We start from the raw sequence: 23,589 nt of genomic DNA on the forward strand, positions 1-23,589 counted from the left end.
TATATATATATATATACCTTGTCACTGGAACTTAGTAAAGAAGTTCACTTCTCTTACCTGCAGTATCAGACCTTTCGCTTCACACTGCTACAGTAGTCTTACCTTGCTTTTAGCCCATCTGTGTTAGTCTTATCTTGCATTTAGCATATTTGTGTAAGGTAGACATATTTTGCATTAGGCCTGCTTGTGTAAGGAAGACATATTTTGCATTTAGCCTATTTGTGTAAGGCATCCTTACCTTGTATTTAGCTGTTCTGTGTTAGCCAACCATATTTTACATTAAGGGCGTTCAACCCAAAGCACGTTGGGACCCTAATTATGGTGAAAGGCGCTATAACAAATGCAAAAATAAAATGAAAAATGAATCTGCTTTGGTGGTCACTGGCTCAGATCGATCACGAGTCTAGGTTTTGGGTGGTTTAATCTTGCTGGAACCTGTCACAGTGTCTACACTTTCCATAGTACCCCCTCCTGGCTTGGTTTCCCAGTGAACTTTAGGGTTCTCAGTCTCAATGAGCCTTCCAAGTTTGAGCTTCCTGTAGGTATTCTTGCTTTGACTTCTCCAGGAGCCCTCCTGGGTTGGACTCTTAATAGGCCATTTAGACTGCAGTCTGTAAGCAAGTCTTATTTAGTCTCCTTGATGGGCGTGCCGGTCCTAGCAGATCTGGACTATGCCTGGTAGTCTGCTTATCCCCTTTCTCTCATGCTGGCAGGTGTTCTCTTTTATCCTTGGTGGACACATTTGGATTATGGCTTCTGGCTTTCCTGTCCCTTAACTCTTTGTCTATCAGCTTCTTTCAGGTCTTCATGGATTGAACCCTACCAGTCTCAGGCCCCATGTCTATAGGGCTTTGAAATAGCCAAGCCCTTGTACCCCATCTTCTCCCCAACTGCGACCCCTTTGAGTTCACCTTCCACTTCTTAGGGTCTCTTGCAGCCTCTGGCCTTCTTGGCATGGCCAGTACTGGTTTTATCTTTGGGCTTTACACTCCACCATTACTTTCCGCTGTCTACTTCTGCCTCTGATGTTCTTTTTTTCTCTCTCCTCACCAACACCTTTCCTTACCTTTCCTCACGCCCTTCCTGCCTCCTTCTAGCTTTGTCCTCTCCCATCCCCTTCATTTGCTTTCTCTTGCCTTCTTTTTTTTGCCACTGGTCTTGCCCTCCTCCAGCTATTTCCTTGTCTAGCTCTTGCCTTGCACTTGCTCATTTACTGTCCTGCTCAATTTTCATGCTGCCAGCACGCCACTCTTCCCAAAGGCCAGCCCCTTTTCAAACACTGCACCTGAAGGCAATTGAAGCACTGGCAGAATGGGGGCATAAGCAAGGACACCTGTGCATGCTCATTGGGACTGGTCTGGTGCGATCGATCTAGCGCCCAAATCGGAAGGCGGCATGCAGCTCCGCAAACCAAGGTAGCAAATAGCGGCTGCCATTTTGAATTCAGGTGGCCTAATCATGCCCCCCTCCACTCAATGTGTGAAGTCTTGTCTCTCTTCCAGCTACTTTCTTTCATTGTTCACAACCCTTGCAGATTCCACTGTCTGGGCATATGTGAGGTGAGCTGGAGCTCTGGATGGGCACGCTCTGCGGGTCATGCGGCCACGCACGTTACTTCTCCCTGTGTATTTCTCCTGCTCATGGAAAGGACCTGCAAATCACGTATGCGTCTAGGGTTGGACTGGGGCATAAAATTGTCTCGGGCACCAATAAAAAAGTGGCCCGCAGTTGCAAACGGCAATTCATTTCTTTATTTAAGTTTGCATTTGTTTAATCACATTACAGTACTACAATCAGTGCAGTATACGCTCATCACCCAACACCCCCCATCCCACCACCCCGCAAACACCCCAAACTTAACTAAACAACTAGGAACCATGGGCTGGTAAACACCCGAATTTCCTCCAGGGCACTCCCTCTTCCCATTCCTGAGATCTCGCTCACCTTCCCTCACATAACCTCCCTTCTTCCTCTCCGTATCCCGTCACACTGAACCAGGAGTTCAAGGGGGTTTGTCATGTGGCAAGCTAAACAATGAGAACCAAGTAAACAACCCAGAAGGGGATGGGTCACACGGAACAGAAACCTAACTCAAAAAAGGGATAAATACGACTTAAAACATAAGCACCAAGGAGGGGATAAGCCAGGTCAAGGAAGGTAGAAAAATAGCATATTTTATTAATCACATATCAAAAACCATTAGAAAAATCAGTGCATAATGCATAATAAAAATACATGTAAATACACAGCTCATGTTAATACACAATTCATATTAGGTATAAGAAATTAAAGGGCATGCCTCACAATAGCCCCTACTGCAGTTCGAAAAAAGGAGGAAGAGAGAAGGAACTACCTGTAAGGTAAGTCTCTATCTGGATGCCCACAGTTCTCCTAATTTATTGATGCATACACAACCAAATTGTCGAATCAATATATACATATGACAATCAATAGGTTATCAATAAGTATAACCAACCAACATTAGAAGTGCAAAAATTGCTAAATGTTGAATTCAAGAATCATATCCAGCATAATAGCCTGGAATTATCAATTTGTTGACAGTTAACTCTGTCAGTCAAACTTGCACTGTAGCAGATGTTAAATTGCTGCATGCAATGCTCCCTACCATTTCCAACTTTAAGCAAGGCATTCCAGACTGCCACATTATGTGAACTCTCCCGCACTCCCCCCCATATGGCATTATATCACACTACAGTCTCAGCCATGGACCAGCATCTCAGGTTCTTCCACCACCCTTCTATACATGGGCTGTTCCTGGATTTCCACGCCATGGCAATCCTCCTCTTTGCCAACACCCAAGCCAGGTCTATAATCCTATTTGCCGTTTTAGCGCTTTTTGGGTGCGGAACACCCCGAGTAGACAAGCTTCCGGTTTCCAGCTGGCTCTAATCACACCACTCTCTCAGAGCCTCAATTCCATTTCCCGCCAGAAGCCTCTGACTATTGGGCATGTCCAAAACATGTGTATCATGTCCGCCCTCCCCTCTCCACACCTGAGGCACTCTGCCACCCTCGAGTCTGGGAATTGTGAAATGAGATGCAGAGTCATATATGCCCTTTGTAGCACATAAAACTGGGTCAATTTGAGCCTAGTGCTCCTCAAGACCTTTTTGGATGCAACAGCACTGTGAACCACTCTGACTCTGTAAACACCTTACCTATGTCTGCCTCCCAGTTGTGCCTTAATTTGGTAAGATATTTTGGTAATGCCACTAACAGTCCCTGGTATAATCTGGACACCTCATGTCCTTCTTCCGAAACATCATATATTGTCCCAGTGTGTTATCCTCCTCCAGGAGATCTGGGAAGCCCTGCTACCTCCTTCGCACATCATGTACCATCCTGGAATGTGCTATGAACTGTCCTCTCTGCACCCCAAACTCCTCTTCAACCTCTGAAAACTCGAGAGTCCGTCAGGGGGAAATAAATCCCCCAGTGTCACTAGCCCTTTCTCTTCCGATTGGACCTCACCAGTGCCAGATTAGCTTTACCGTCCCGTAGTCGCCACAAGGGGTACACAGGGAAAGTAGGGTTCCCTGAGCTTCAACATCACCTTAGTTCTGGCCCATATCTTCCTCCCCAGCCACACAAGGTAAGGGGGTCACACATTCTACTCCTCTCCAGCCAGAGTGCCTCCTTCAGTAGATAGGGGGCAATCATTGTCTGCAACAGGGTGTGCTCTATTGTTTCTGTGTCTGACAACCATCCGGCCACATGCTGCAACTGCCTCGCTAGATAGTACAGTTTGAAGTTTGGGAGTCGCACTCCTCCATCTTCATAATCTCTGTACAATGTATCCAGGGCCACCCTGCGCCACCCGGATCCCTATATGAATCCTCTCACTACTTTACACAATTCTCTAAAGAAGGACTTTGGTATGAGATAAAGGATGTTAAGGAAGTGATATAACAGATGGGGGAGAGCAACTATTTTCAGCAGCACAACTCTTCCCATCACTAAGAGTGGTAGTTTCCCCCAGAACTTAATTGAACACTCTATCCCCTTTTTGGCTTGAATCGTATTCTCCTGGTGTGTCCTCCTAATATCATGATATACATTCACTCCCAGATAGCGAAATGTCTGGACCCTCCACTTCAGCCCCAGATCGGGGTGGCATGACTCCTCTACCCCCATCCATCCTGCTAATGTAAATATACATGATTTTGCTTTACTGATCGATATCCCTGACAATGCTGCAAAGTTATCCAACATTTCTAGATTTTGCGCAAGGTTATCTTCCGGGTTACACACATATAAAAGCATGCCGTCGGCATATCATGAAATCACATGATGTCCTCCATCTACCAGAAGCCCTGTATCCCTAAACTCCTTCCTAAAGAACACTGTCGGGCTAGCACATAGAGCATGGGGGACAGTGGGTTTCCCTGTTTCGTGCCTCTATGGACCTTGAGCCGTCCAGATACATAGCTGCCGTCCTCACCATCACAACCGGAGCAGTGTAAAGCATTTGGATCCATCTCAGAAACCTTGCTCCCACTCCGAATCTTCCTAGCGTAGTTAGCAACCACTCCCACCCCACAGAATCAAATGATTTAACTGAATCTAGTGCCATGACTTTGCAGCCCTCCAACCACGTTTGTGTTCTGTCTATGTGTTCTGTATATGATGGTGTGCAGTCTCCTTAAATTCTCTGATGTCACCCTTCCAGGGAAATATCCCACCTGGTCCACATGGATCATTGCCCCATCACCCTTTTTTGTCTTTCCGCTAGGACTGCTGTAAGGCTTTTACTATCCTGATTAATCAACAATATTGAGCAATACAATTTGCAATACCGTCCCACTTTACCTGGCTTCAGTATCGGTACAATACTAGATTCTTCCATGCTGGCGGTAGTCACCCTTTCTCGTAGGCCTCCTCATAGGTTTGCAACAGCCTCAGAGCTATCTCATTAGCAAATTATTTAATTCAGCTGGAAAGCCGTCCCCTCCTGGCGCCTTGCCCGTGGGCGCTGCCCGATCACCGCCCTTAATTCTTCTATTGTGAGCAGTGAGCCCAGCACTGCTGCCTGCTCCCCGCTTAGGGTGGTTAGACCTATATCCGACAGTGGCCCTCATTACGACCCTGGCGGAAAGGGGAAAACGATGGCGGAAATGCAATACCGCCATCGAATAGCGCTCGGTGCGACTATGACCCGTCACCGCAAAGTACGAAGCCATTAGCGACACCGTAGTGAACGCCAACGCTAACTGCACTAAGCACGCGCGCGCGCGCCATGCCAAACCGCAAACACCACCATGGTGCAACGGTACGCCAATTCCGACCCAAGCGGACATGTACCTAACGCCATCAGGCATGGCGGAATGGACCATTCCGCCATGGCGAGAAGTACGGCATCGCGAATCAACCGTAAACGGCCCCACTGAGTGCCTGTACACCGCTCCCTGCCCACAAAGTACAACTCCCTGTAGGTGCAATGAAGTCACAATGCAACCATTGAAATGTACAAAGCACCCATGCATGCCAACGAACAAAAGCAACACAAGAGGGGCCAATGGGAGCTGCAGGGCACAGATGGCACGAATACAGAAGCCATCCCAATGGACATGACCACAGTCCCCCACCAAGAAACGCACGCAAACACAGGCACCTGTGCCCAGCAACATTCCGAAAATCACATCATTCCACCAGTCCACCTGGCTGACCGCCATCTGTTACACAAAACCCAATCCCCCGCCCCTGAGCATGACAACATCCAAACTGTCATATAGGCAGCCCCCATCCCTGACCTCACGGGCTCAGTAGGCAAACGCGCCCAGCACAGTACCACGCAACTAAACCCCGAAGCAGGAACCCAATGCAGATCTCCTCACAATACATCGCCCCACAAATAGGCACATGCCACATCACTTGCAAAGAAAAACGCTACACGGGCCAAATCAGAATAGAAATTTAATGCACAACAAAATCACCAAGCCCATACAGCCATCAGGCCATGAACTCCAAAACACATTTCACCATTGTGGGCTGCATCCGCAAGAAATGACCAGCCACTACTTGTGTGACGCCCTGTCCCATCATGGTACACAGAGCCACAATCACGTACGAAAAGGCAACATGGAAGCGCACACAACCGCAGGGCCGTCCCAATGGGGAGGCACTAGTCCAGCTGAAAGGCCGAAATGTTGCTCCGAGCCACCAGTACTGCGTAAGGGCATGTGGGCCACTGGCGATCGTCCCATAAGATCGTAATGCTGCTCCACCGATTAACACGAAGCAGCAGGTGTCGGGAGTAAAATCCATCTGCAGGAGTGGCATACAGATGGCAGTGGCAAAAGGGGAGGAGATACCTGTCAACCAAAAGAAAAGAACAAGAACAGAATGGCCATCAGAACTACATTCGAACAACTCACTTCAATGAGCACACGAAATCCACAGCCATATGCATGCTAGCCCACTCCAAAGGATCATCACCACCCCAAAGCCACTTGCGACTCATAACCATCTATACCTAGGTGTAAACACCATCACGAACGAGTGTACCTGTGCATGCGTCTGCCAAAACAGAATCCATCAGATGGGAATGTTAACGTGCATGGACACAAGTGTCTGAGGGCGCGTCGAGACAGGGAGGGCTCAACAAGGCCAGATAGACGATGGTCCCACTATGGCAGCCCTGCATCACATAGCGTAGGGGAGGCGGATAGATCCCAAGAAGCCCTGTACATGGCAAACTCTGCATCAAATCACCTGCCCATGCATCCATTCATCATTCCCTCATCCCGGGATCAAAACGCCTGAATAATTACTCACATGACATTAGAAACATCCATTGAGTCTGTGCGTAATGCAGCCTGCTAAATCCACAGTGCCCCAGCCCGTAAATCCAGTGTTGTGAAGTAACATGTATTTGGGAATGGCCGGCCTCATCGCCCACGTAGCTATTGCGCATCCCAAACTATTCATATCAATCATTGCTCCCTCGCCATGGGCCCTGTCTCAAGGACATAGAACAATAGAACGTTATATTTGCAGTCAGACCTGTGGGCATCTCCTCGCCGCTAGCTGGAAACCGAAAGCGCCGCCCTTCGAATTCCTCATTTGCAACATCACGTCGAGAAGGCATCTGTGGCCGTTTGAGATCACTAATTATTCCATCGAGTGCGGCTGTGTGTGAAAATGGCAACTGCCTTCACCCACAAATGGGACGCCCCGCCCGTCGTTGCAACTCGGTACAGTGATGCATGAGGGCCCACCGTTACTCGAGTACTACGTTCCACTGACCCTTCACAAGTCCGTTCGCGACTGCACAGATAGTATGGGAAACAATGGGACCACAGCAGAATGAACATATCAACCAATCTTACACGCCCATCGGGTACAAATACATGATTGCAATAGCAAGATACCATTACCCGATTTGCAGCGTTGTGCGCGGGACGTGCTCGGCCAAAGGGGAGAGCAGTTTGCACAGGTGGAATCAATCACCACAGGTGGAGGCCATACAGCCTGGAAACACATAAATTGCACAGCCAGTCTCCTCCCACAACCACAGCGAAATGCTACCGGCAGGACTCGCGATGTTGGCCCTGGGGGACCTGATAGCACTGCAAGTGCTCCGACTCCAAGAAGAAGACGAACAACAACTACAACCAGCCGCACGGAGGAGACGCAGGAGGAGGAGGAGGCCAAGGCAGGGCCAGCAAGGCCCAGCAGCACAGCCACTACCACCACGCAGGCAGCCCGCAATCCCACGCCTCCGAGCACATCCGTTCAACCTCACTGATGAGCAGATCCACACCCTCTACCGTCTGGACCGGGACACCATAGCCGCCATTGTGGACATGACACAGGCTGACCTAGTCAGCATGATAGATAGCCCAACCGCCATCCCACCCCTACTGAAGGTGGTGTCTGTACTACACTTCCTGGCCACAGGCACCTACCAGCACACAGTCGGACAGTTGCATGGCATTTCTCAGCCACTGTTCTCACGGACACTATTCCAAGTGCTCGATGCCCTCCTGCAGCACGCAGACGACTACATCTCTCTACCACGCTCGGAGCAGGAAATAACCAACACAAAAGTGGGATTCCATGCACTTGCCGGCATACCGGGTTGCATTGGTGCCATCGACTGCACCCATGTTGAATTGGTCGTGCCACATGCCATGGAGGCCCAGTACCGCAACCGAAAACAATTTCATTCACTGAATGTACAAATGGTGTGTGACTCCAACAGGATCTTTACGCATTGTTGTGCCCGATTCCCTGGATCAACCCATGATTCCATGGTCTTGAGGAACTCTACCATACCACGCTACATGGAGCGACACGCAGGGAACAGATCCTGGCTACTCGGTGAGTCTCATTGCATGCATGATGATGTGGGGTATGTGATTTGGCAATGTACTGGCAGGAAGGGCGGGGGTGTGCGTACGTATCAATGGCATTCCACATCCTACGTTTCTCGTCCACATACAGGTGATGCTGGATATCCACTGAAGAGATGGCTCCTCACACCAGTCCGGAACCCACGGGACCAGCATGAGGAGGACTACAACCATGCCCACTCACGTACCCGTGTAGTCATTGAGCAGGCATTCGGCCTACTGAAGGGCCGTTTCCGCTGCCTCAGCAGGTCTGGCGGGGCACTCCTGTACCGCCATGAGAAGGTTGCAAAGATGGTGATGGCATGTGTCATGCTCCACAACATGTGCGTACGTAGAAATGTGCCCATGCCCCCTGACGCAGAACTGCAAGCACCGGATGATGGTCATGATGAGGGTGGGGATGTGGCAGCACCTCAAGGAGTCTGCGAGGCACCGGAGGCCCGTGACATTCGTCAGCATCTCATTGATGTATGCTTCTAGCACTCATGCCTGGTGGCTGATACATGGACACGGGACACGTGGCACTGTGTGTGTCTGGAACATGCACAAAATGGACTGTACGCCTATGATGGCCTAGTACACAAAGATCAATGTCCACACATCTCATTGGTTGATCGTGCACTGTTTATGGCATATGTGATATCATGTTGTACACCCTATCGACCCGCCACCCAAGTGAGCCCAACACACCCCCTCCACCCTCCTACCTCCCCCCCGAACACCAGTGTTCAAAGATGCTCATTGTCAGTGGGCTGTCGCTATTGCATGCCCCCTCTGCGGGTATCAGGGGCACCCCTGCCTGTGGAGCGCCGGGTCCTCCCAGATCTACGTTGGGGGCTGCCCTGGACGGAACTTGCAACGGATGATGTGTCTGCCTGCTCACGTCCATGCATGTCCCTAAGGGTTTGCGAGAGCTCAGTGAGCACACGGCGCACTGCGGCAAGTTCGGCACATACGTCTTTGGACGTCGCATGCAGTTCCCCCCTCAGGCTCTCGGTGCTTCTCTCAATTTGTGACCTTAGCGTCTCTGTGCCTCTCTCCATTTCTGCCCTAAGTGTCTCAGTTGATGTTTCTATGTCTGCCTTGGTGCCCCCACATTCATCGCCATGGTCCTTGAGGAGTGTGGCCAGTTGCTGCTGTTGTTCGATCAACTGGTCGAGGGACTGTTGCCTCTGCTGGGCCATGGCCATTTGCGGGGGTGTCGCAGAGGGGCTGTTGACCTCATGTTGCCTTCCCACAGGGCTTGGGGGGGATGGCCAGTCGTCGTCTTGTGGGTGCCCCTGCGTGGTATCCTCATGTTGTACGGGATGGGACAGACAGGGGGATTGGGACAGGTCATGGATGGATCTGACTTCGGCATCCCCGTTTTCAGTGTCCGAGCATGCTGCCATCAATGGGGTGTCACCTATGGTGCTGCTGCCACCAGAGGCAGTGCCTTCTGTGGCATCCATTGGGGGGACCTGTGGTGGTGGTGTTGTGGGCATGCTGGCTGCTGGGGTGCCTGTTGATGTTCCCTCCTCTGTGCTGCCACCTGATTTGTGCTGCTGCCGTGTCTTGATGCGTGCAGCTGAGGTGGAGGGTCTCTGGCCGTTGGTCTTGGCCCTCTTTGCAGGTGTGCTGGTAGGGGTGTCCTGTTGCTCGTCGTTTGGATCGGACCCTGTGGTGGAGTAAAGGAGAGCGAGGGTTATTGATGGGTCTGTGGGAATTGGAATGGCATTGTATCACATGCTTTGGGGTGGTACCTGAGGGTGATTTGGGTCGGGGCCTTGGAGGTGCTTTGATTTGTGTGTGGAGTGAGGGTGCAGTTGTTTGGCAGCCTGCAGTTAGGGTGTGCCTGCTGCACGTGTAGTGCGTGTTTTAGGGGTTTTTAATTATTTATGTATTTATTGTGGTTTTTAACGTGCGCTATCAGGCCGATGTGTGTGGACGTTCTCCTGGACATGTGTTTCTGTTGCACTATGTGGACGCATGGTACTTCACATGGATGGACTGTGTGGATTGTTTTATCTGGCCCACCTACCTGAATCTTCGGATGTCTGCACTCCTTTCTCCATCCCTCCGACTCCCTCTATGCTCTCCATTCCGATGGTGGAGGCACAGATTTCTTCCCAGGGGGTCAACTTGATGGGTGATTCAGGACCTCCCCCGGTGGCTGTGGCAATGTTGCGGTTGGCAGAGAGTATGCTGCGGACGCGTATCCGCAGGTCGTCCCATCGCTTGCGGCATTGCTGTGGGGTGCGGGGTGCGGTCCCCACCGCACTTACCCGCTGTGCCACCAGAGCCCATATGGCCTTCTTGTTTGCAAGTGCCGTCCTGGTCATTTGCGTGGAGAAGACGACGGCAGCATTCTCCTGGAGGGTCTCTGTTAGCACGGTGAGTTCCTCACGGGAGAAGTGACAAGGGACAAGGGGGTTTGTCATGTGGCAAGCTAACCAATGAGAACCAAGTAAACAACCCAGAAGGGGATGGGTCACACGGAACAGAAACCTAACTCAAAAAAGGGATAAATACGACTTAAAACATAAGCACCAAGGAGGGGATAAGCCAGGTCAAGGAAGGTAGAAAAATAGCATATTTTATTAATCACATATCAAAAACCATTAGAAAAATCAGCGCATAATGCATAATAAAAATACCTGTAAATACACAGTTCATGTTAATACACAATTCATATTAGGTATAAGAAATTAAAGTGCATGCCTCACAATAGCCCCTACTGCAGTTCGAAAAAAGGAGGAAGAGAGAAGAAACTACCTGTGAGGTAAGTCTCTATCTGGATGCCCACAGTCCTCCTAACCTATTGATGCATACACAACCAAATTGTCGAATCAATATATACATACGACAATCAATAGGTTATCAATAAGTATAACCAACCAACATTAGAAGTGCAAAAATTGCTGAATGTTGAATTCAAGAATCATATCCAGCATAATAGCCTGGAATGATCAATTTGTTGACAGTTAACTCTGTCAGTCAAACTTGCACTGTAGCAGATGTTAAATTGCTGCATGCAATGCTCCCTACCATTTCCAACTTTAAGCAAGGCATTCCAGACTGCCACATTATGTGAACTCTCCCGCACTCCCCCCCATATGGCATTATATCACACTGCAGTCTCAGCCGTGGACCAGCATCTCAGGTCCTTCCACCACCCTTCTATACATGGGCTGTTCCTGGATTTCCACGCCATGGCAATCCTCCTCTTTGCCAACACCCAAGCCAGGTCTATAATCCTATTTGCCGGTTTAGCGCTTTTTGGGTGCGGAACACCCCGAGTAGACAAGCTTCCGGTTTCCAGCTGGCTCTAATCACACCACTCTCTCAGAGCCTCAATTCCATTTCCCGCCAGAAGCCTCTGACTATTGGGCATGTCCAAAACATGTGTATCATGTCCGCCCTCCCCTCTCCACAACCGAGGCACTCTGCCACCCTCGAGTCTGGGAATTGTGAAATGAGATGCCGAGTCATATATGCCCTTTGTAGCACATAAAACTGGGTCAATTTGAGCCTAGTGCTCCTCAAGACCTTTTTGGATGCAACAGCACTGTGAACCACTCTGACTCTGTAAACACCTTACCTATGTCTGCCTCCCAGTTGTGCCTTAATTTGGTAAGATATTTTGGTAATGCCACTAACAGTCCCTGGTATAATCTGGACACCTCATGTCCTTCTTCAGAAACATCATATATTGTCCCAGTGTGTTATCCTCCTCCAGGAGATCTCGGAAGCCCTGCCACCTCCTTCGCACATCATGTACCATCCTGGAATGTGCTATGAACTATCCTCTCTGCACCCCAAACTCCTCTTCAACCTCTGAAAACTCGAGAGTCCGTCAGGGGGAAATACATCCCCCAGTGTCACTAGCCCTTTCTCTTCCGATTGGACCTCACCAGTGCCAGATTAGCTTTACCGTCCCGTAGTCGCCACAAGGGGTACACAGGGAAAGTAGGGTTCCCTGAGCTTCAACATCACCTTAGTTCTGGCCCATATCTTCCTCCCCAGCCACACAAGGTAAGGGGGTCACACATTCTACTCCTCTCCAGCCAGAGTGCCTCCTTCAGTAGATAGGGGGCAATCATTGTCTGCAACAGGGTGTGCTCTATTGTTTCTGTGTCTGACAACCATCCGGCCACATGCTGCAACTGCCTCGCTAGATAGTACAGTTTGAAGTTTGGGAGTCGCACTCCTCCATCTTCATAATCTCTGTACAATGTATCCAGGGCCACCCTGCGCCACCCGGATCCCTATATGAATCCTCTCACTACTTTACACAATTCTCTAAAGAAGGACTTTGGTATGAGATAAAGGATGTTAAGGAAGTGATATAACAGATGGGGGAGAGCAACTATTTTCAGCAGCACAACTCTTCCCATCACTGAGAGTGGTAGTTTCCCCCAGAACTTAATTGAACACTCTATCCCCTTTTTGGCTTGAATCGTATTCTCCTGGTGTGTCCTCCTAATATCATGATGTACATTCACTCCCAGATAGCGAAATGTCTGGACCCTCCACTTCAGCCCCAGATCGGGGTGGCATGACTCCTCTACCCCCACCCATCCTGCTAATGTAAATATACAGGATTTTGCTTTACTGATCGATATCCCTGACAATGCTGCAAAGTTATCCAACATTTCTAGATTTTGCGCAAGGTTATCTTCCGGGTTACACACATATAAGAGCATGCCGTCGGCATATAATGAAATCACATGATGTCCTCCATCTACCAGAAGCCCTGTATCCCTAAACTCCTTCCTAAAGAACACTGTCGGGCTAGCACATAGAGCATGGGGGACAGTGGGTTTCCCTGTTTCGTGCCTCTATGGACCTTGAGCCGTCCAGATACATAGCTGCCGTACTCACCATCACAACCGGAGCAGTGTAAAGCATTTGGATCCATCTCAGAAACCTTGCTCCCACTCCGAATCTTCCTAGCGTAGTTAGCAACCACTCCCACCCCACAGAATCAAATGATTTAACTGAATCTAGTGCCATGACTTTGCAGCCCTCCAACCACGTTTGTGTTCTGTCTATGTGTTCTGTATATGATGGTATGCAGTCTCCTTAAATTCTCTGATGTCACCCTTCCAGGGAAATATCCCACCTGGTCCACATGGATCATTGCCCAATCACCCTTTTTTGTCTTTCCGCTAGGACTGCTGTAAGGCTTTTACTATCCTGATTAATCAACAACATTGGGCAATACAATTTGCAATACCGTCCCACTTTACCTGGCTTCAGTATCGGTACAATACTAGATTCTTCCATGCTGGCGGTAGTCACCCTTTCTCGTAGGCCTCCTCATAGGTTTGCAACAGCCTCAGAGCTATCTCATTAGCAAATTATTTAATTCAGCTGGAAAGCCGTCCCCTCCTGGCACCTTGCCCGTGGGCACTGCCCGATCACCGCCCTTAATTCTTCTATTGTGAGCAGTGAGCCCAGCACTGCTGCCTGCTCCCCGCTTAGGGTGGTTAGACCTATATCCGACAGTGTCTCCACGATCTTCTGCTTCTTATCCTCCCCCTTCTCGTCATATAGATCTTGGTAACATTTCTTAAATACTTTGTTAATTTCTCGCTGTGATCGCCATTATTCTACACACTCGTCCTCTATCTCAGTAATCCCCTTATGGTTCTCAGCCCCATGGCAAAGCCACATCAGTAATCTGCCCAGTTTATCACCCTGCCCACGTAGTTTCTCTTGAATGTTTGCATAATAGTGTCTACCCAGCCGCTCCCAGTGTTCCATACATTCCTACTTAAGCAAGATGAGATCCCCTTCTACTTCCTCCCCTCTTGGATAGGTTCCCTCTAATTATTTAATTGCTGTCTCCGCTTCTGCTAACTGCTACACTAACTGCTTCTGAACCCCCCCCCCCGATTTTGCAATGGCAACTCTGCGTATGACCGCCTTAAAAGCTTCCCACAAGTTCCCTCAGCAACTAATACTCCCTTTGTTGATGTTTAAAAACTCTTCAGTTTGTTCTGCCATGGTATTCCAAAATGGCCCATCCCGCCGGGACTCTGCCCTTAATCTCCCAGTGGGTATCAGGGCTGACTCTCAATCTCCCAGTGGGTACCGGGGCTGACTGATTACACAATACCCATTCTATCATCAGAGGAGAGTGATCAGAGAGCCGTCTTCCTTCATATGAGGCTCCTACAAATTTCCAAAGCTGATCTGCCCCGGTGAAAAAATAATGAATCCATGTATATACCCTGTGCACACATGAATAATAAAAAAAAATTCCCTCTTAGTGCTCATCAACTTAGTGCTCATGTGCACAGCCGGTCAAGTGGCACAGCGAGTAGAGCGCCCGCTTTGACACCCGTGCAGAGCCTGTTAACGCAGGTTCGAATCCCGGCGGGGCCAAACTCAGCCTTTCATCCTTCCGAGGTCGATAAATGAGCACCACACACCGTGGGTAATAATAAGCAGCGCTCAGATACCTGAGGGTTTGTAGCGCTATATAAAAGCCTAATTATTATTATTATTACCACCAGACTTTTCTCAACTCCTCCAGTAGCACTTTTAATCCTTTCGCCAGTGGGGAAGGTGCAGCATGCTTACTGTCTGATCTATCCAGTATCGGATCCAATGTACAATTAAAATCCCTACCCCAGATCCATGTCATCCCCTGGAAGGGGGCAAGCCTCACATACAGGCAGCAGAAGAATGTAGATGCATCATGATTGGAGCATAGGTGTTTAAAAGGCATACATCTTTTCTATCTAAGAAACCATGCACTAATACCATCCTCCCTTCATTGTTTGTGCAAACTTCCACCACCCAAAGAGCCACTGCTGGGGCTACCCAGATAAGCACTCCTCTCGCGTATGTGAAAACAGATGATCAGTACCTCACTCCTTCCCATTTATGAAGGACACAGGCCTGTTTCTCAACCGTGAGGTGCGTTTCTTGCAGCATCGCCACCCCAATCCCCCTTCGACGTAGGTATGAAACCACCCGGATCCATTTAACGTAGCTGTTCAATCCCGTGATGTTCCAGGAGGTTATTTTCACCAACTCAGCCATTTGACCAAACACCATCCTATCTCTCCCCCCTCTCTTCTGCAAGCGTCCTGGACCCCCCTTTCCGCCCCCTGCCCATCCTTCCCTGGAAAACGCCTAAATCCTTCTATCCCATAATACCAAGCTGTGTTGTTACCAAACCTAACTGTAAAAAACTTGAACCAACCACCCAGCAGCACCCGTCTCTAAAGGTGTACCCACCATTTATCCCACCCCCTTTCGTGGAACTTGACGGCTGGACAAGTCACGTGGGCCAGTTTCCCAGCTTTAATAGCCTCCAGAATCCAAAGTCAACAAAAGAGAAATCTAACATAACATGCTGTTCAACACAGCTCCCCAACCATGACATCCTTTGGTATCTGTGCATCCTATGCATTTCATATATCACAACTCTGCTACTCTCGTTGGCACTTCAAGTGTTACTTCCTCCGTCTGCCATAGGTGCCATGCGATTAGTGTCCACCCAAGCATGCACCCCCTCTGAAGCCTCAAAAAACAAGGCTTTTCCTCTGTGTATCACTTTACTGGGTTTAGGAGCATGTACTTTATGTCCTGCTGTCGCAATCTGGCTTTTGTTGGGACAAACTGGCCTCTCGTCCTCTGGACTTGCAGAGCATAATCCGGATAAATTGCTGGTGTGACCGACCCCGCCTGATCTTGCCTCCTTCTCTAGAGAATGCCAGGAGCTTATCTTTGTCTTTGAACTTTAAAATCATAGCAATAATCAGCCGAGGAGGTCTCTTTGTTAGCGATCCGTGGGCTCTCTCCACATATTTTCAACATATGTGGTGGAATCCCTGCGAACTGGATGATTTCTCAAACAGCCATTTAAGATGAGTAGCAGTACCCTAGAGATAGATGGGGATGCAGATTCATACTCATGCATCAAATAATTAAGACATCTCAATAGTTTGACAAAGGGAATCCGTTTTAATGACAAGTTCATAAAACGGGGAGTACAACGAACATCAGCAACCGCTCGATCTTCTCGCTCTCTTCACTTTTAGAAAAAACACAATATAGCAAAAACTTGTCATTGCTGACGTACAACCTGTGCATGTACTAACGTCATTCTATGTGGCAATCTTAAAAACCTAACATGTAACGTGATTGGTTAAAGGAAGTTCATTTAATATAGGTACTATATCTGTATATGGTAACGGGGAGAGGGGATTGGACAATAAATGTCAGGTAGGGTAACAAAGCCCTCCCTTCAAAATAGCCACTATGAACATCACTAAAAGTATGACGTCCCATTGGCTCTACTCACTATAGGACCTTAGATTACATGATCCACTATGATTGGGTTGGCGTCAACCCCACTCATACCTTTCCACCTACGTCTAGCAGCAAGCAGAAAGAACATCCAGGTGCAGAGAATCTCGTCGGCACCCCAGCTTCCCACCAATTATGCTACAATCAATCATCACCTCAGTGGTCATGTTTCAATTACTGCTTTGTAGTTTGGCCTTGTGTCTGTTCTGTACTCTGAGAACTTTCAAGGAGTATGGGCATGGCAGGGATCTACGCGTAGGTGTGAAAGTCTCCTTCTTCCAGCCTGCCATTGTCACGTAACTGAACACTGTGAAATCGGCTTTTCTCAGTGTCTTTTCGTTTATTTGATTTAATTCTGCTAGTCTTCTTACGCCTGTGGCTTATCTTGACCTTTCTGAACAGGATCCTCTGTTCCCTTCTCCCCTTAATTGTATCCAATGTCAGCCTATTTCAGTCAGATAAGATCTTGGTTTCTTGTCATGGTCATCCTTAGCTGAGTTTTGCTCTGTCTTGATTCTCAATTTTCTTGCTGCAACACACTCCATCTGAGGCCTTTTGTAACCTTTGTTCAATTATGCTTATGTGCGTAGTGGACTTATATTCATCCATAAAGTGCTTCTTGAGGTATATACTTGTAAACGTTGGTGCTTGCCGCAATCGATCAACTATAAAGCATAAGCAAGCTTCATGATTTCTTTGCCTCTTGCAGTTACTTGCATCTGTACACGTTTAAACTAACTGAATATCTTCATCATGTATGTGGCATAGGTGTCTTCATCTGGACATCAACTTCTTCACCTTAGGCTGAAGATGTCACTTATCCAGGGTATTTCGTCTCTTTGTCAGTATTCTCAGGTCATTATATCTTCTATATGTGCACCAGTCTGATTTCTTATGACTCACCATTCATCTTCCTTCATTATCTTCTTTGCTTCTTCAGGTATTTTATTCAAACAACCAAACCATCATATTGTTTAGGATGTAGGCATGGCTTTTTTAATGGATACCTTACTGTCCAGGTTTTCTTAGGTGTTGGTATATTAACAGGTGCTGTCATCCTGATAGGTACTGGGCAGAGCCCAAGTGCTGCTCTTTGCTGATTTTCCTGTTCTCCATACGTCACATACTGTGGTGTGAACCTAATAGGTAAAGGGAGGGGGGCAACTGGAGTTGGGACGATACTCGACACTTCCTATTCACCTGCCTTCTTCTTCTTCTGGCAGTCCCAGGATTCTGATATTGCTTCTCCTCGCCCTGCCCTCAGCATCTTCTGCCCAATTCTGTAGCACCCGCACCTTCGTCGTGAGATCCTGGACCATCTCTTGCAAGTTCTTTGTGACGGCAGACATCTCTTCCACCTTTTCCTCAGTTTCCCCCACTCTGCCCGCAAAGTTGCACACATCCTGCCTCAATAGGCCTACTTCACATTTAATATTGTCTATGTGAGATTTGTTAGACGCTCTCAGGGCTGCAATCGCCTCCAATACCTTGGCATCAGGTCCATCTGATGCCGGCCCTTGATGTGTTGCCGCCTGCAACACCTCAGAGTCCACAGGGTCTTGCCTCTTTTCCCCTTTCTGTGCAAATGCATCCATTTTCATCTGTCTTGGCCTGGCTGGAGTTTTTACCACCCCCCCCCCCCTTCGACATGCATTCACTGAGCAGCGTGTAGGGCTTGCACCAGGGTTAATTCCATTCACCTAAAATTGTTTTTTATTAGGTATTATCCTTGTGCCAGTCCTGCATGTGCTGCCTTCCCCTACTCCCTAGTGGTGCCGCACTCAGCTTCAGGTAGCCTATCCTGTTCCTAGGTGCTGTGTTCCACCTGCCAGTTATTAAACGCTGTGTGTTTTAAAAAAAAATATATATATATATTCTTTTTTTTTTTATTTTATTTTTGTGTCCTCCTCACATGCATCCATGGTCCGAGGAGCTGAGGGCCTTCCCCAGACTACCCTGGATTTCTCCCTCCAGGAGGAGGATCAATTCCAGGCTGCCTCTACTCTGCTTGCATTCAATCTCTTTCTGTAAGTCCAACTACAGGCCCCAGGGCTGCTTCTCGCACTCCCCGTACCCGACATCCTCTGGTGGCACCTTCACGCTCCTTCTAGGCTCTCACCATCTATCCCCAGGATCAGCTAGTTCTTCTCTGCCCCCAGTCCTCGGTCCGTCTCTCACCCGACACCCGCTCATCCTCCGGCTCCAGGCCACCAACATCCAGGGATGTGAGCCGTTGGGTTCACATCTCTTCTTCAACCCGCAGCTATTTCAGGCGACCTGACGCTCCGCCTCCACTTATCTCCAGGGTCTCAAGGTTGTACCCGCCATCTTGGGTCTGCTCAACTTGGTCCTCAGTCTCCGCTCGCAGCTCCCAGTCATCCCGGGCGATCATTGTTCACTCTGACAAACCTTCAGATCTGCCTACAGTGCACTGTCTCTTCGCTGGAATGTGTTTCAGGCCGAGAAGTGTACTTAAAGCCTATCAATGTAGGATTAGTCTTGGAGCTCGATGAAAGTATGTCTTGCCCTATCCCGGCTGGTCGCACCCCCATTAAAGCACCTCCTCATCCTCTAACACAGTAGCCACAGTGCAACCAAGTCTCTCCTCGATGTCCATTCCATTAAATAAGCTTCCTCGCCACCAGTGACCCCACTAGCAATGGCTGAGGCACCCCCACTCTGCTCCAACTGCAAACAGCAAATGCAGGGTCCCTTCTCTGGTCGTTGCATCCTCTAGTCTCCACCTAACCGGATTAATCAATGCCTGCATGCATCTAAGGATCCCCAACTCCATGTGCCTCCAGTGTGTTCCGGGCACGTCCCACAATCCAAACGCCACCCCCTCACACCTCCAGGTGCCCGCTGCTAGTACTGGTGACCAATCCATCCTGCTCTCCCTGTGTCACCGGAGCCGTGCCTCACCTCCTCTCTGCAGTCTCCCTGGGAAAGGACTACCGCGTCCAGTCGTGGAGTGCCGCCGGATTCTCCTTCCTTGTTATGTCCTGGCCTGTGGTCACACAGGCCAGGCTGACCAAGGGTGGGGGCACGCAGCAACACACGGGCTGTGATCACGCAGCAGCATTATGGGCAGGGATCACCCTGCTTATGTTTGGTGAGCTCCCGACATGACATCAAGGCTGGGGCACCCAGCAGACAGCTCCTGACTGGGGGCACCCGGTCAGCCCGTGAGCACCTGGGGCCTCCTAGGCCTGGGGGCACCCAGGCCTGCAGTAGCCGATGACACTGGCATTGCCTGGCAGGGAAACCGGCTTCCCAGAGTAGGGTTGCCCAGCAGGGGCTCTAATAATATGGCAGAGAGCCATGAAGGTCAGCGTTGCCCAGCAGGGGCACTGTCATGGTGGAGGGCCCTGCAGGGCAGGCCCTCAGCCAGCTACTCACTACCAGCATGGTGCTGCAGAATAACAGCACTGCACAGGACACCATGAGTCAGTTGCTCTGTAGACTGAAGAGCGGGAAGCCGCCCATTCCTTGCCACGAGCTCCTGGGAGATACCACGCTCCCAGGAGGGGTGACCCATTCCATTCCTGACCATTGATATCAGTGCCGGGAGAGGCAGCTATCTCGGGCGACCTGATTTCTTTCCGCCACGTCTTCGTAGCACCTCCCAGCAGCAGCCAGCCTCACACCTAGGACAGGGCGTTCTCCACCACGGCTGCCATGTTGCCCCCTATGTCGGCTCTCCGCCTTCGCGTTTCTTTGCCCTGCTGCAGCTCTCAACGTGTGCGTGCCGGCCTAGAAACGGGTCAGGTCGCTCTCCTCTGCTGGGGCACACAGGGGAAAATAATCCAAACAAATCAGTGCTCGGAAACCACATCAATAACAGGATCATATGGGGAGCTCAGTGGAAGCACGTCTTCCCTACATCGTAGCTGGCTACACCCCCCAAAATGCATTCATTTTGTGACAGGCTGTTTGAATAGTACCCAGCGGAATTTTTTGATAAAATGTGATGCAAATTGTGCAATTTAAAGAATATTTATTCAGCAACACTGGTCAAAACTAGTAGCCGTACAGTGATGTAATTCATCAAACTAGCCCAAAAAAGTGGCCTAGTTTGACCAAAAATACTGGGCCATGGTAGCATTTTGCATTTTTGACTCGGGCCTTGCCCTATTGCCCTATAGGCCAGTCCGAGCTTTGCCTCACGATCAACACTATTCAAACACTCTTCTACTTCACTATCATGGAGCACGTGGCTGAGAAAGGACCGAGGACCTGGGGGGCCTTCGGTGTTTCGCATCACAGAGTGGGTGCCCATCCCTCTCACCCCATACTCTTAACATCACAAATAGGTTACATAATTGGTTATTTATATGTTATATATATAATTGCATGCGTTGTCTTGCTTCCAAGACAAACACGTTGCCCCTGAGCTATCTTCCCGGCCCTCTGTGATTCTTTAGACATGCTGTCCTTCAGGTGCAACCAATTATAACTTTAGTTTGTGTCATCAGGAAATCAGTACATCATTTAAAAAATATATTCAAAAATTACTTTTTTGTGGGACTGGTCACGGTATGTGGTGGAGCGCGGACATAGCCCCCAGAATGAGTGCAGGGCCTTGATGAGAATGTTCCATGTGGCAGAAGCATCGCAAACAGATGCGGCACACAGCATACACCATGATGACAATGGGAATGGTCACTTAAAACAGCAGGGAGGAATAAGACCAAATGGCACGCTATGCAGTCGGTTCTGCATAGTTGTCTAATTTTGCAATTTGAGGCACACACATATCAAGTGACTTTCCCAGAATTAAGCATGTTGGGTAAAGTACTGGAGCCAGCAAAAGAACCCAGGCTTCCAGGTTTCAAGCTCAATAACGTAGCCACTGGACAGCATATCCCACCGGTTTACACCAGGTGTGAAGAATGCCTACTCTCATTGGAAAAGGTTATTTCATTCATTGTATGTCAAGCACATTTGTATTCGTGGGTGACTTAACTTGGAGTATAGTTCAGGGGCAACGGGCTCGCCTTGGAAGTAAGTCGATGGGGAACAAAGCAGGTTCGATCCACGGGTCGCGCTTAGAAGCCTTTAGGTAATAAGCGCGTTATAAGTAACAATTACACAATTAGCCATTTTGACGCAATACAAGACCTATCATCTCGGCAAGCCACCTACCCGACATTTACTGCCATTTTCTCTATCATCCATGCACCTAATAAAAACACTCTGCACATGTAGGGGGCTCTCCAGGGTGTGCTACTATATGAAAATTGCATTGCCTGGGCTCAATGTTGAGTCATTCCCAACATGTCACATTATGTCTTGTTCTGCAGTGTAGGCACTGAAGGCCATCCAGAGGTTGCTGCTTATGTAAGATTGTGTGCACGTATTAAGTCATGCCATTTTATTTTCCTAAGGTAGGGATGGCCACAGAACAAGAGGAAATGCACACTACACAGTATGGCATTCTGACCTCTTACATGGTGTGGCCTCTTGCGTAACATTTGGCCTCTTACAAGGCTTGGAATTGCTGTTTGCAGATGGGGGATTCCTGCCTACACTGTGTCCTGTTTTCACCAGCTAAACTGCAATGTAAAAATATTGGAGGACGGCTTAAACGGGTGTGAGGAATTCAACCATCCGCGCAGGGAGTGTGCGCTCGCCAGGGCTTTTTTGATAATGAAAATGAATGATCGTAGATCAACCTCCAAAAACGTGTGAGCCATTCCACACACATTTTCTCTGCTCACCGCATGAAACGGATAGTCACGTGTACTCCGGGAGGACACAGCCTACAGGTGCCTTCCTCCTCTGCCATGTTCAGCTGGAATCTGACAGCCATGGGTACATTATAGCATCTCAAGTAGGGGGAAGGCACACCTTCCTCCGGCCATGGGCAGCCTTGTGCAAGGCATAGTGACCAACAAGTGAACTATCAAGTGAATTTCACATTTAGAACATATTGCCTGCAATCATAATATTGAAAAAGGAAAGTGTGATGTCGTTTTTCTTACTCTTGTAGCTCCGCATATAGATGTTCTGAAAACAAGTGAATATCTGTCAATATTACTGTTGTGTAACAACCGTACCTGTGGTCAAAAGGTTGGGCCACGACCTATGTTTTTTGTTACTAACTCAAGAAAATATTTAGAATTTATGTTTGTAAATATGGAATGTATGAGACAACACATGCCTTTTAACATGATCACATTCTCCAAAGGAGAGACATGCGGCAATTGAATAAAAAAGTGTTTTTGATAAAGGCAGAAATTGAAACAAATATTTTTTCTGGGACTGAATGTGGTGTGTTCAGTGGTTGACATCATAGTCAACCTTGTTATCAACGAGTGCAGTGTTACACCATTAGAATACAGGAGAAGGACGAAGTCTGTGATTCTTGCTGTTTCACTATGTTATTACCCTTGTTATGTCACAGACCCCTCGTAAAATAAAAATTAAGGGTTTGATCTACTGTATACACTGAAATGACCCTTACAGCCTGGCGGATGTCCCATGCACTGTCTTTAGTTTTGAGAACTAAGCATTGGCCATTGACTCAGCTATTGCTGAATTCCTATGACGCCTCACAAAGGTGCTGAGAGTGAATGCCTGGCTTTGCCATTGAATGTGGCTGTGAATACATTAAACTCTATCCTTTCAGTATTCTTCCTTGATGTGAGACTGACTAAATTTGGAATTATCCACAACTGAACTTTGGCTGTCTTAAAGATCCTTATCCTTCAGCCTACGAGAAACTAGTTAAGAGACGTGAAACTCTCTGCAGCTTTTAGGAGAAGCTTTAGAAAGCTAATGTTGCTAGAGCAGATTGCAGGAGTGTCTTTCAAATATCTTCTTGACATAGTTTGAACCAGCTACAGCTCCTTTGGATGTCTGGGGATTATTCTTAGTTTTACCTAAGTATCTTGGGGGTTATTCC

The sequence above is a fragment of the Ambystoma mexicanum genome, chromosome 3q, assembly GCF_040938575.1.
Source record: "Ambystoma mexicanum isolate Mex_15411 chromosome 3q, UKY_AmexF1_1, whole genome shotgun sequence".
NCBI lineage: Eukaryota > Metazoa > Chordata > Amphibia > Caudata > Ambystomatidae > Ambystoma > Ambystoma mexicanum.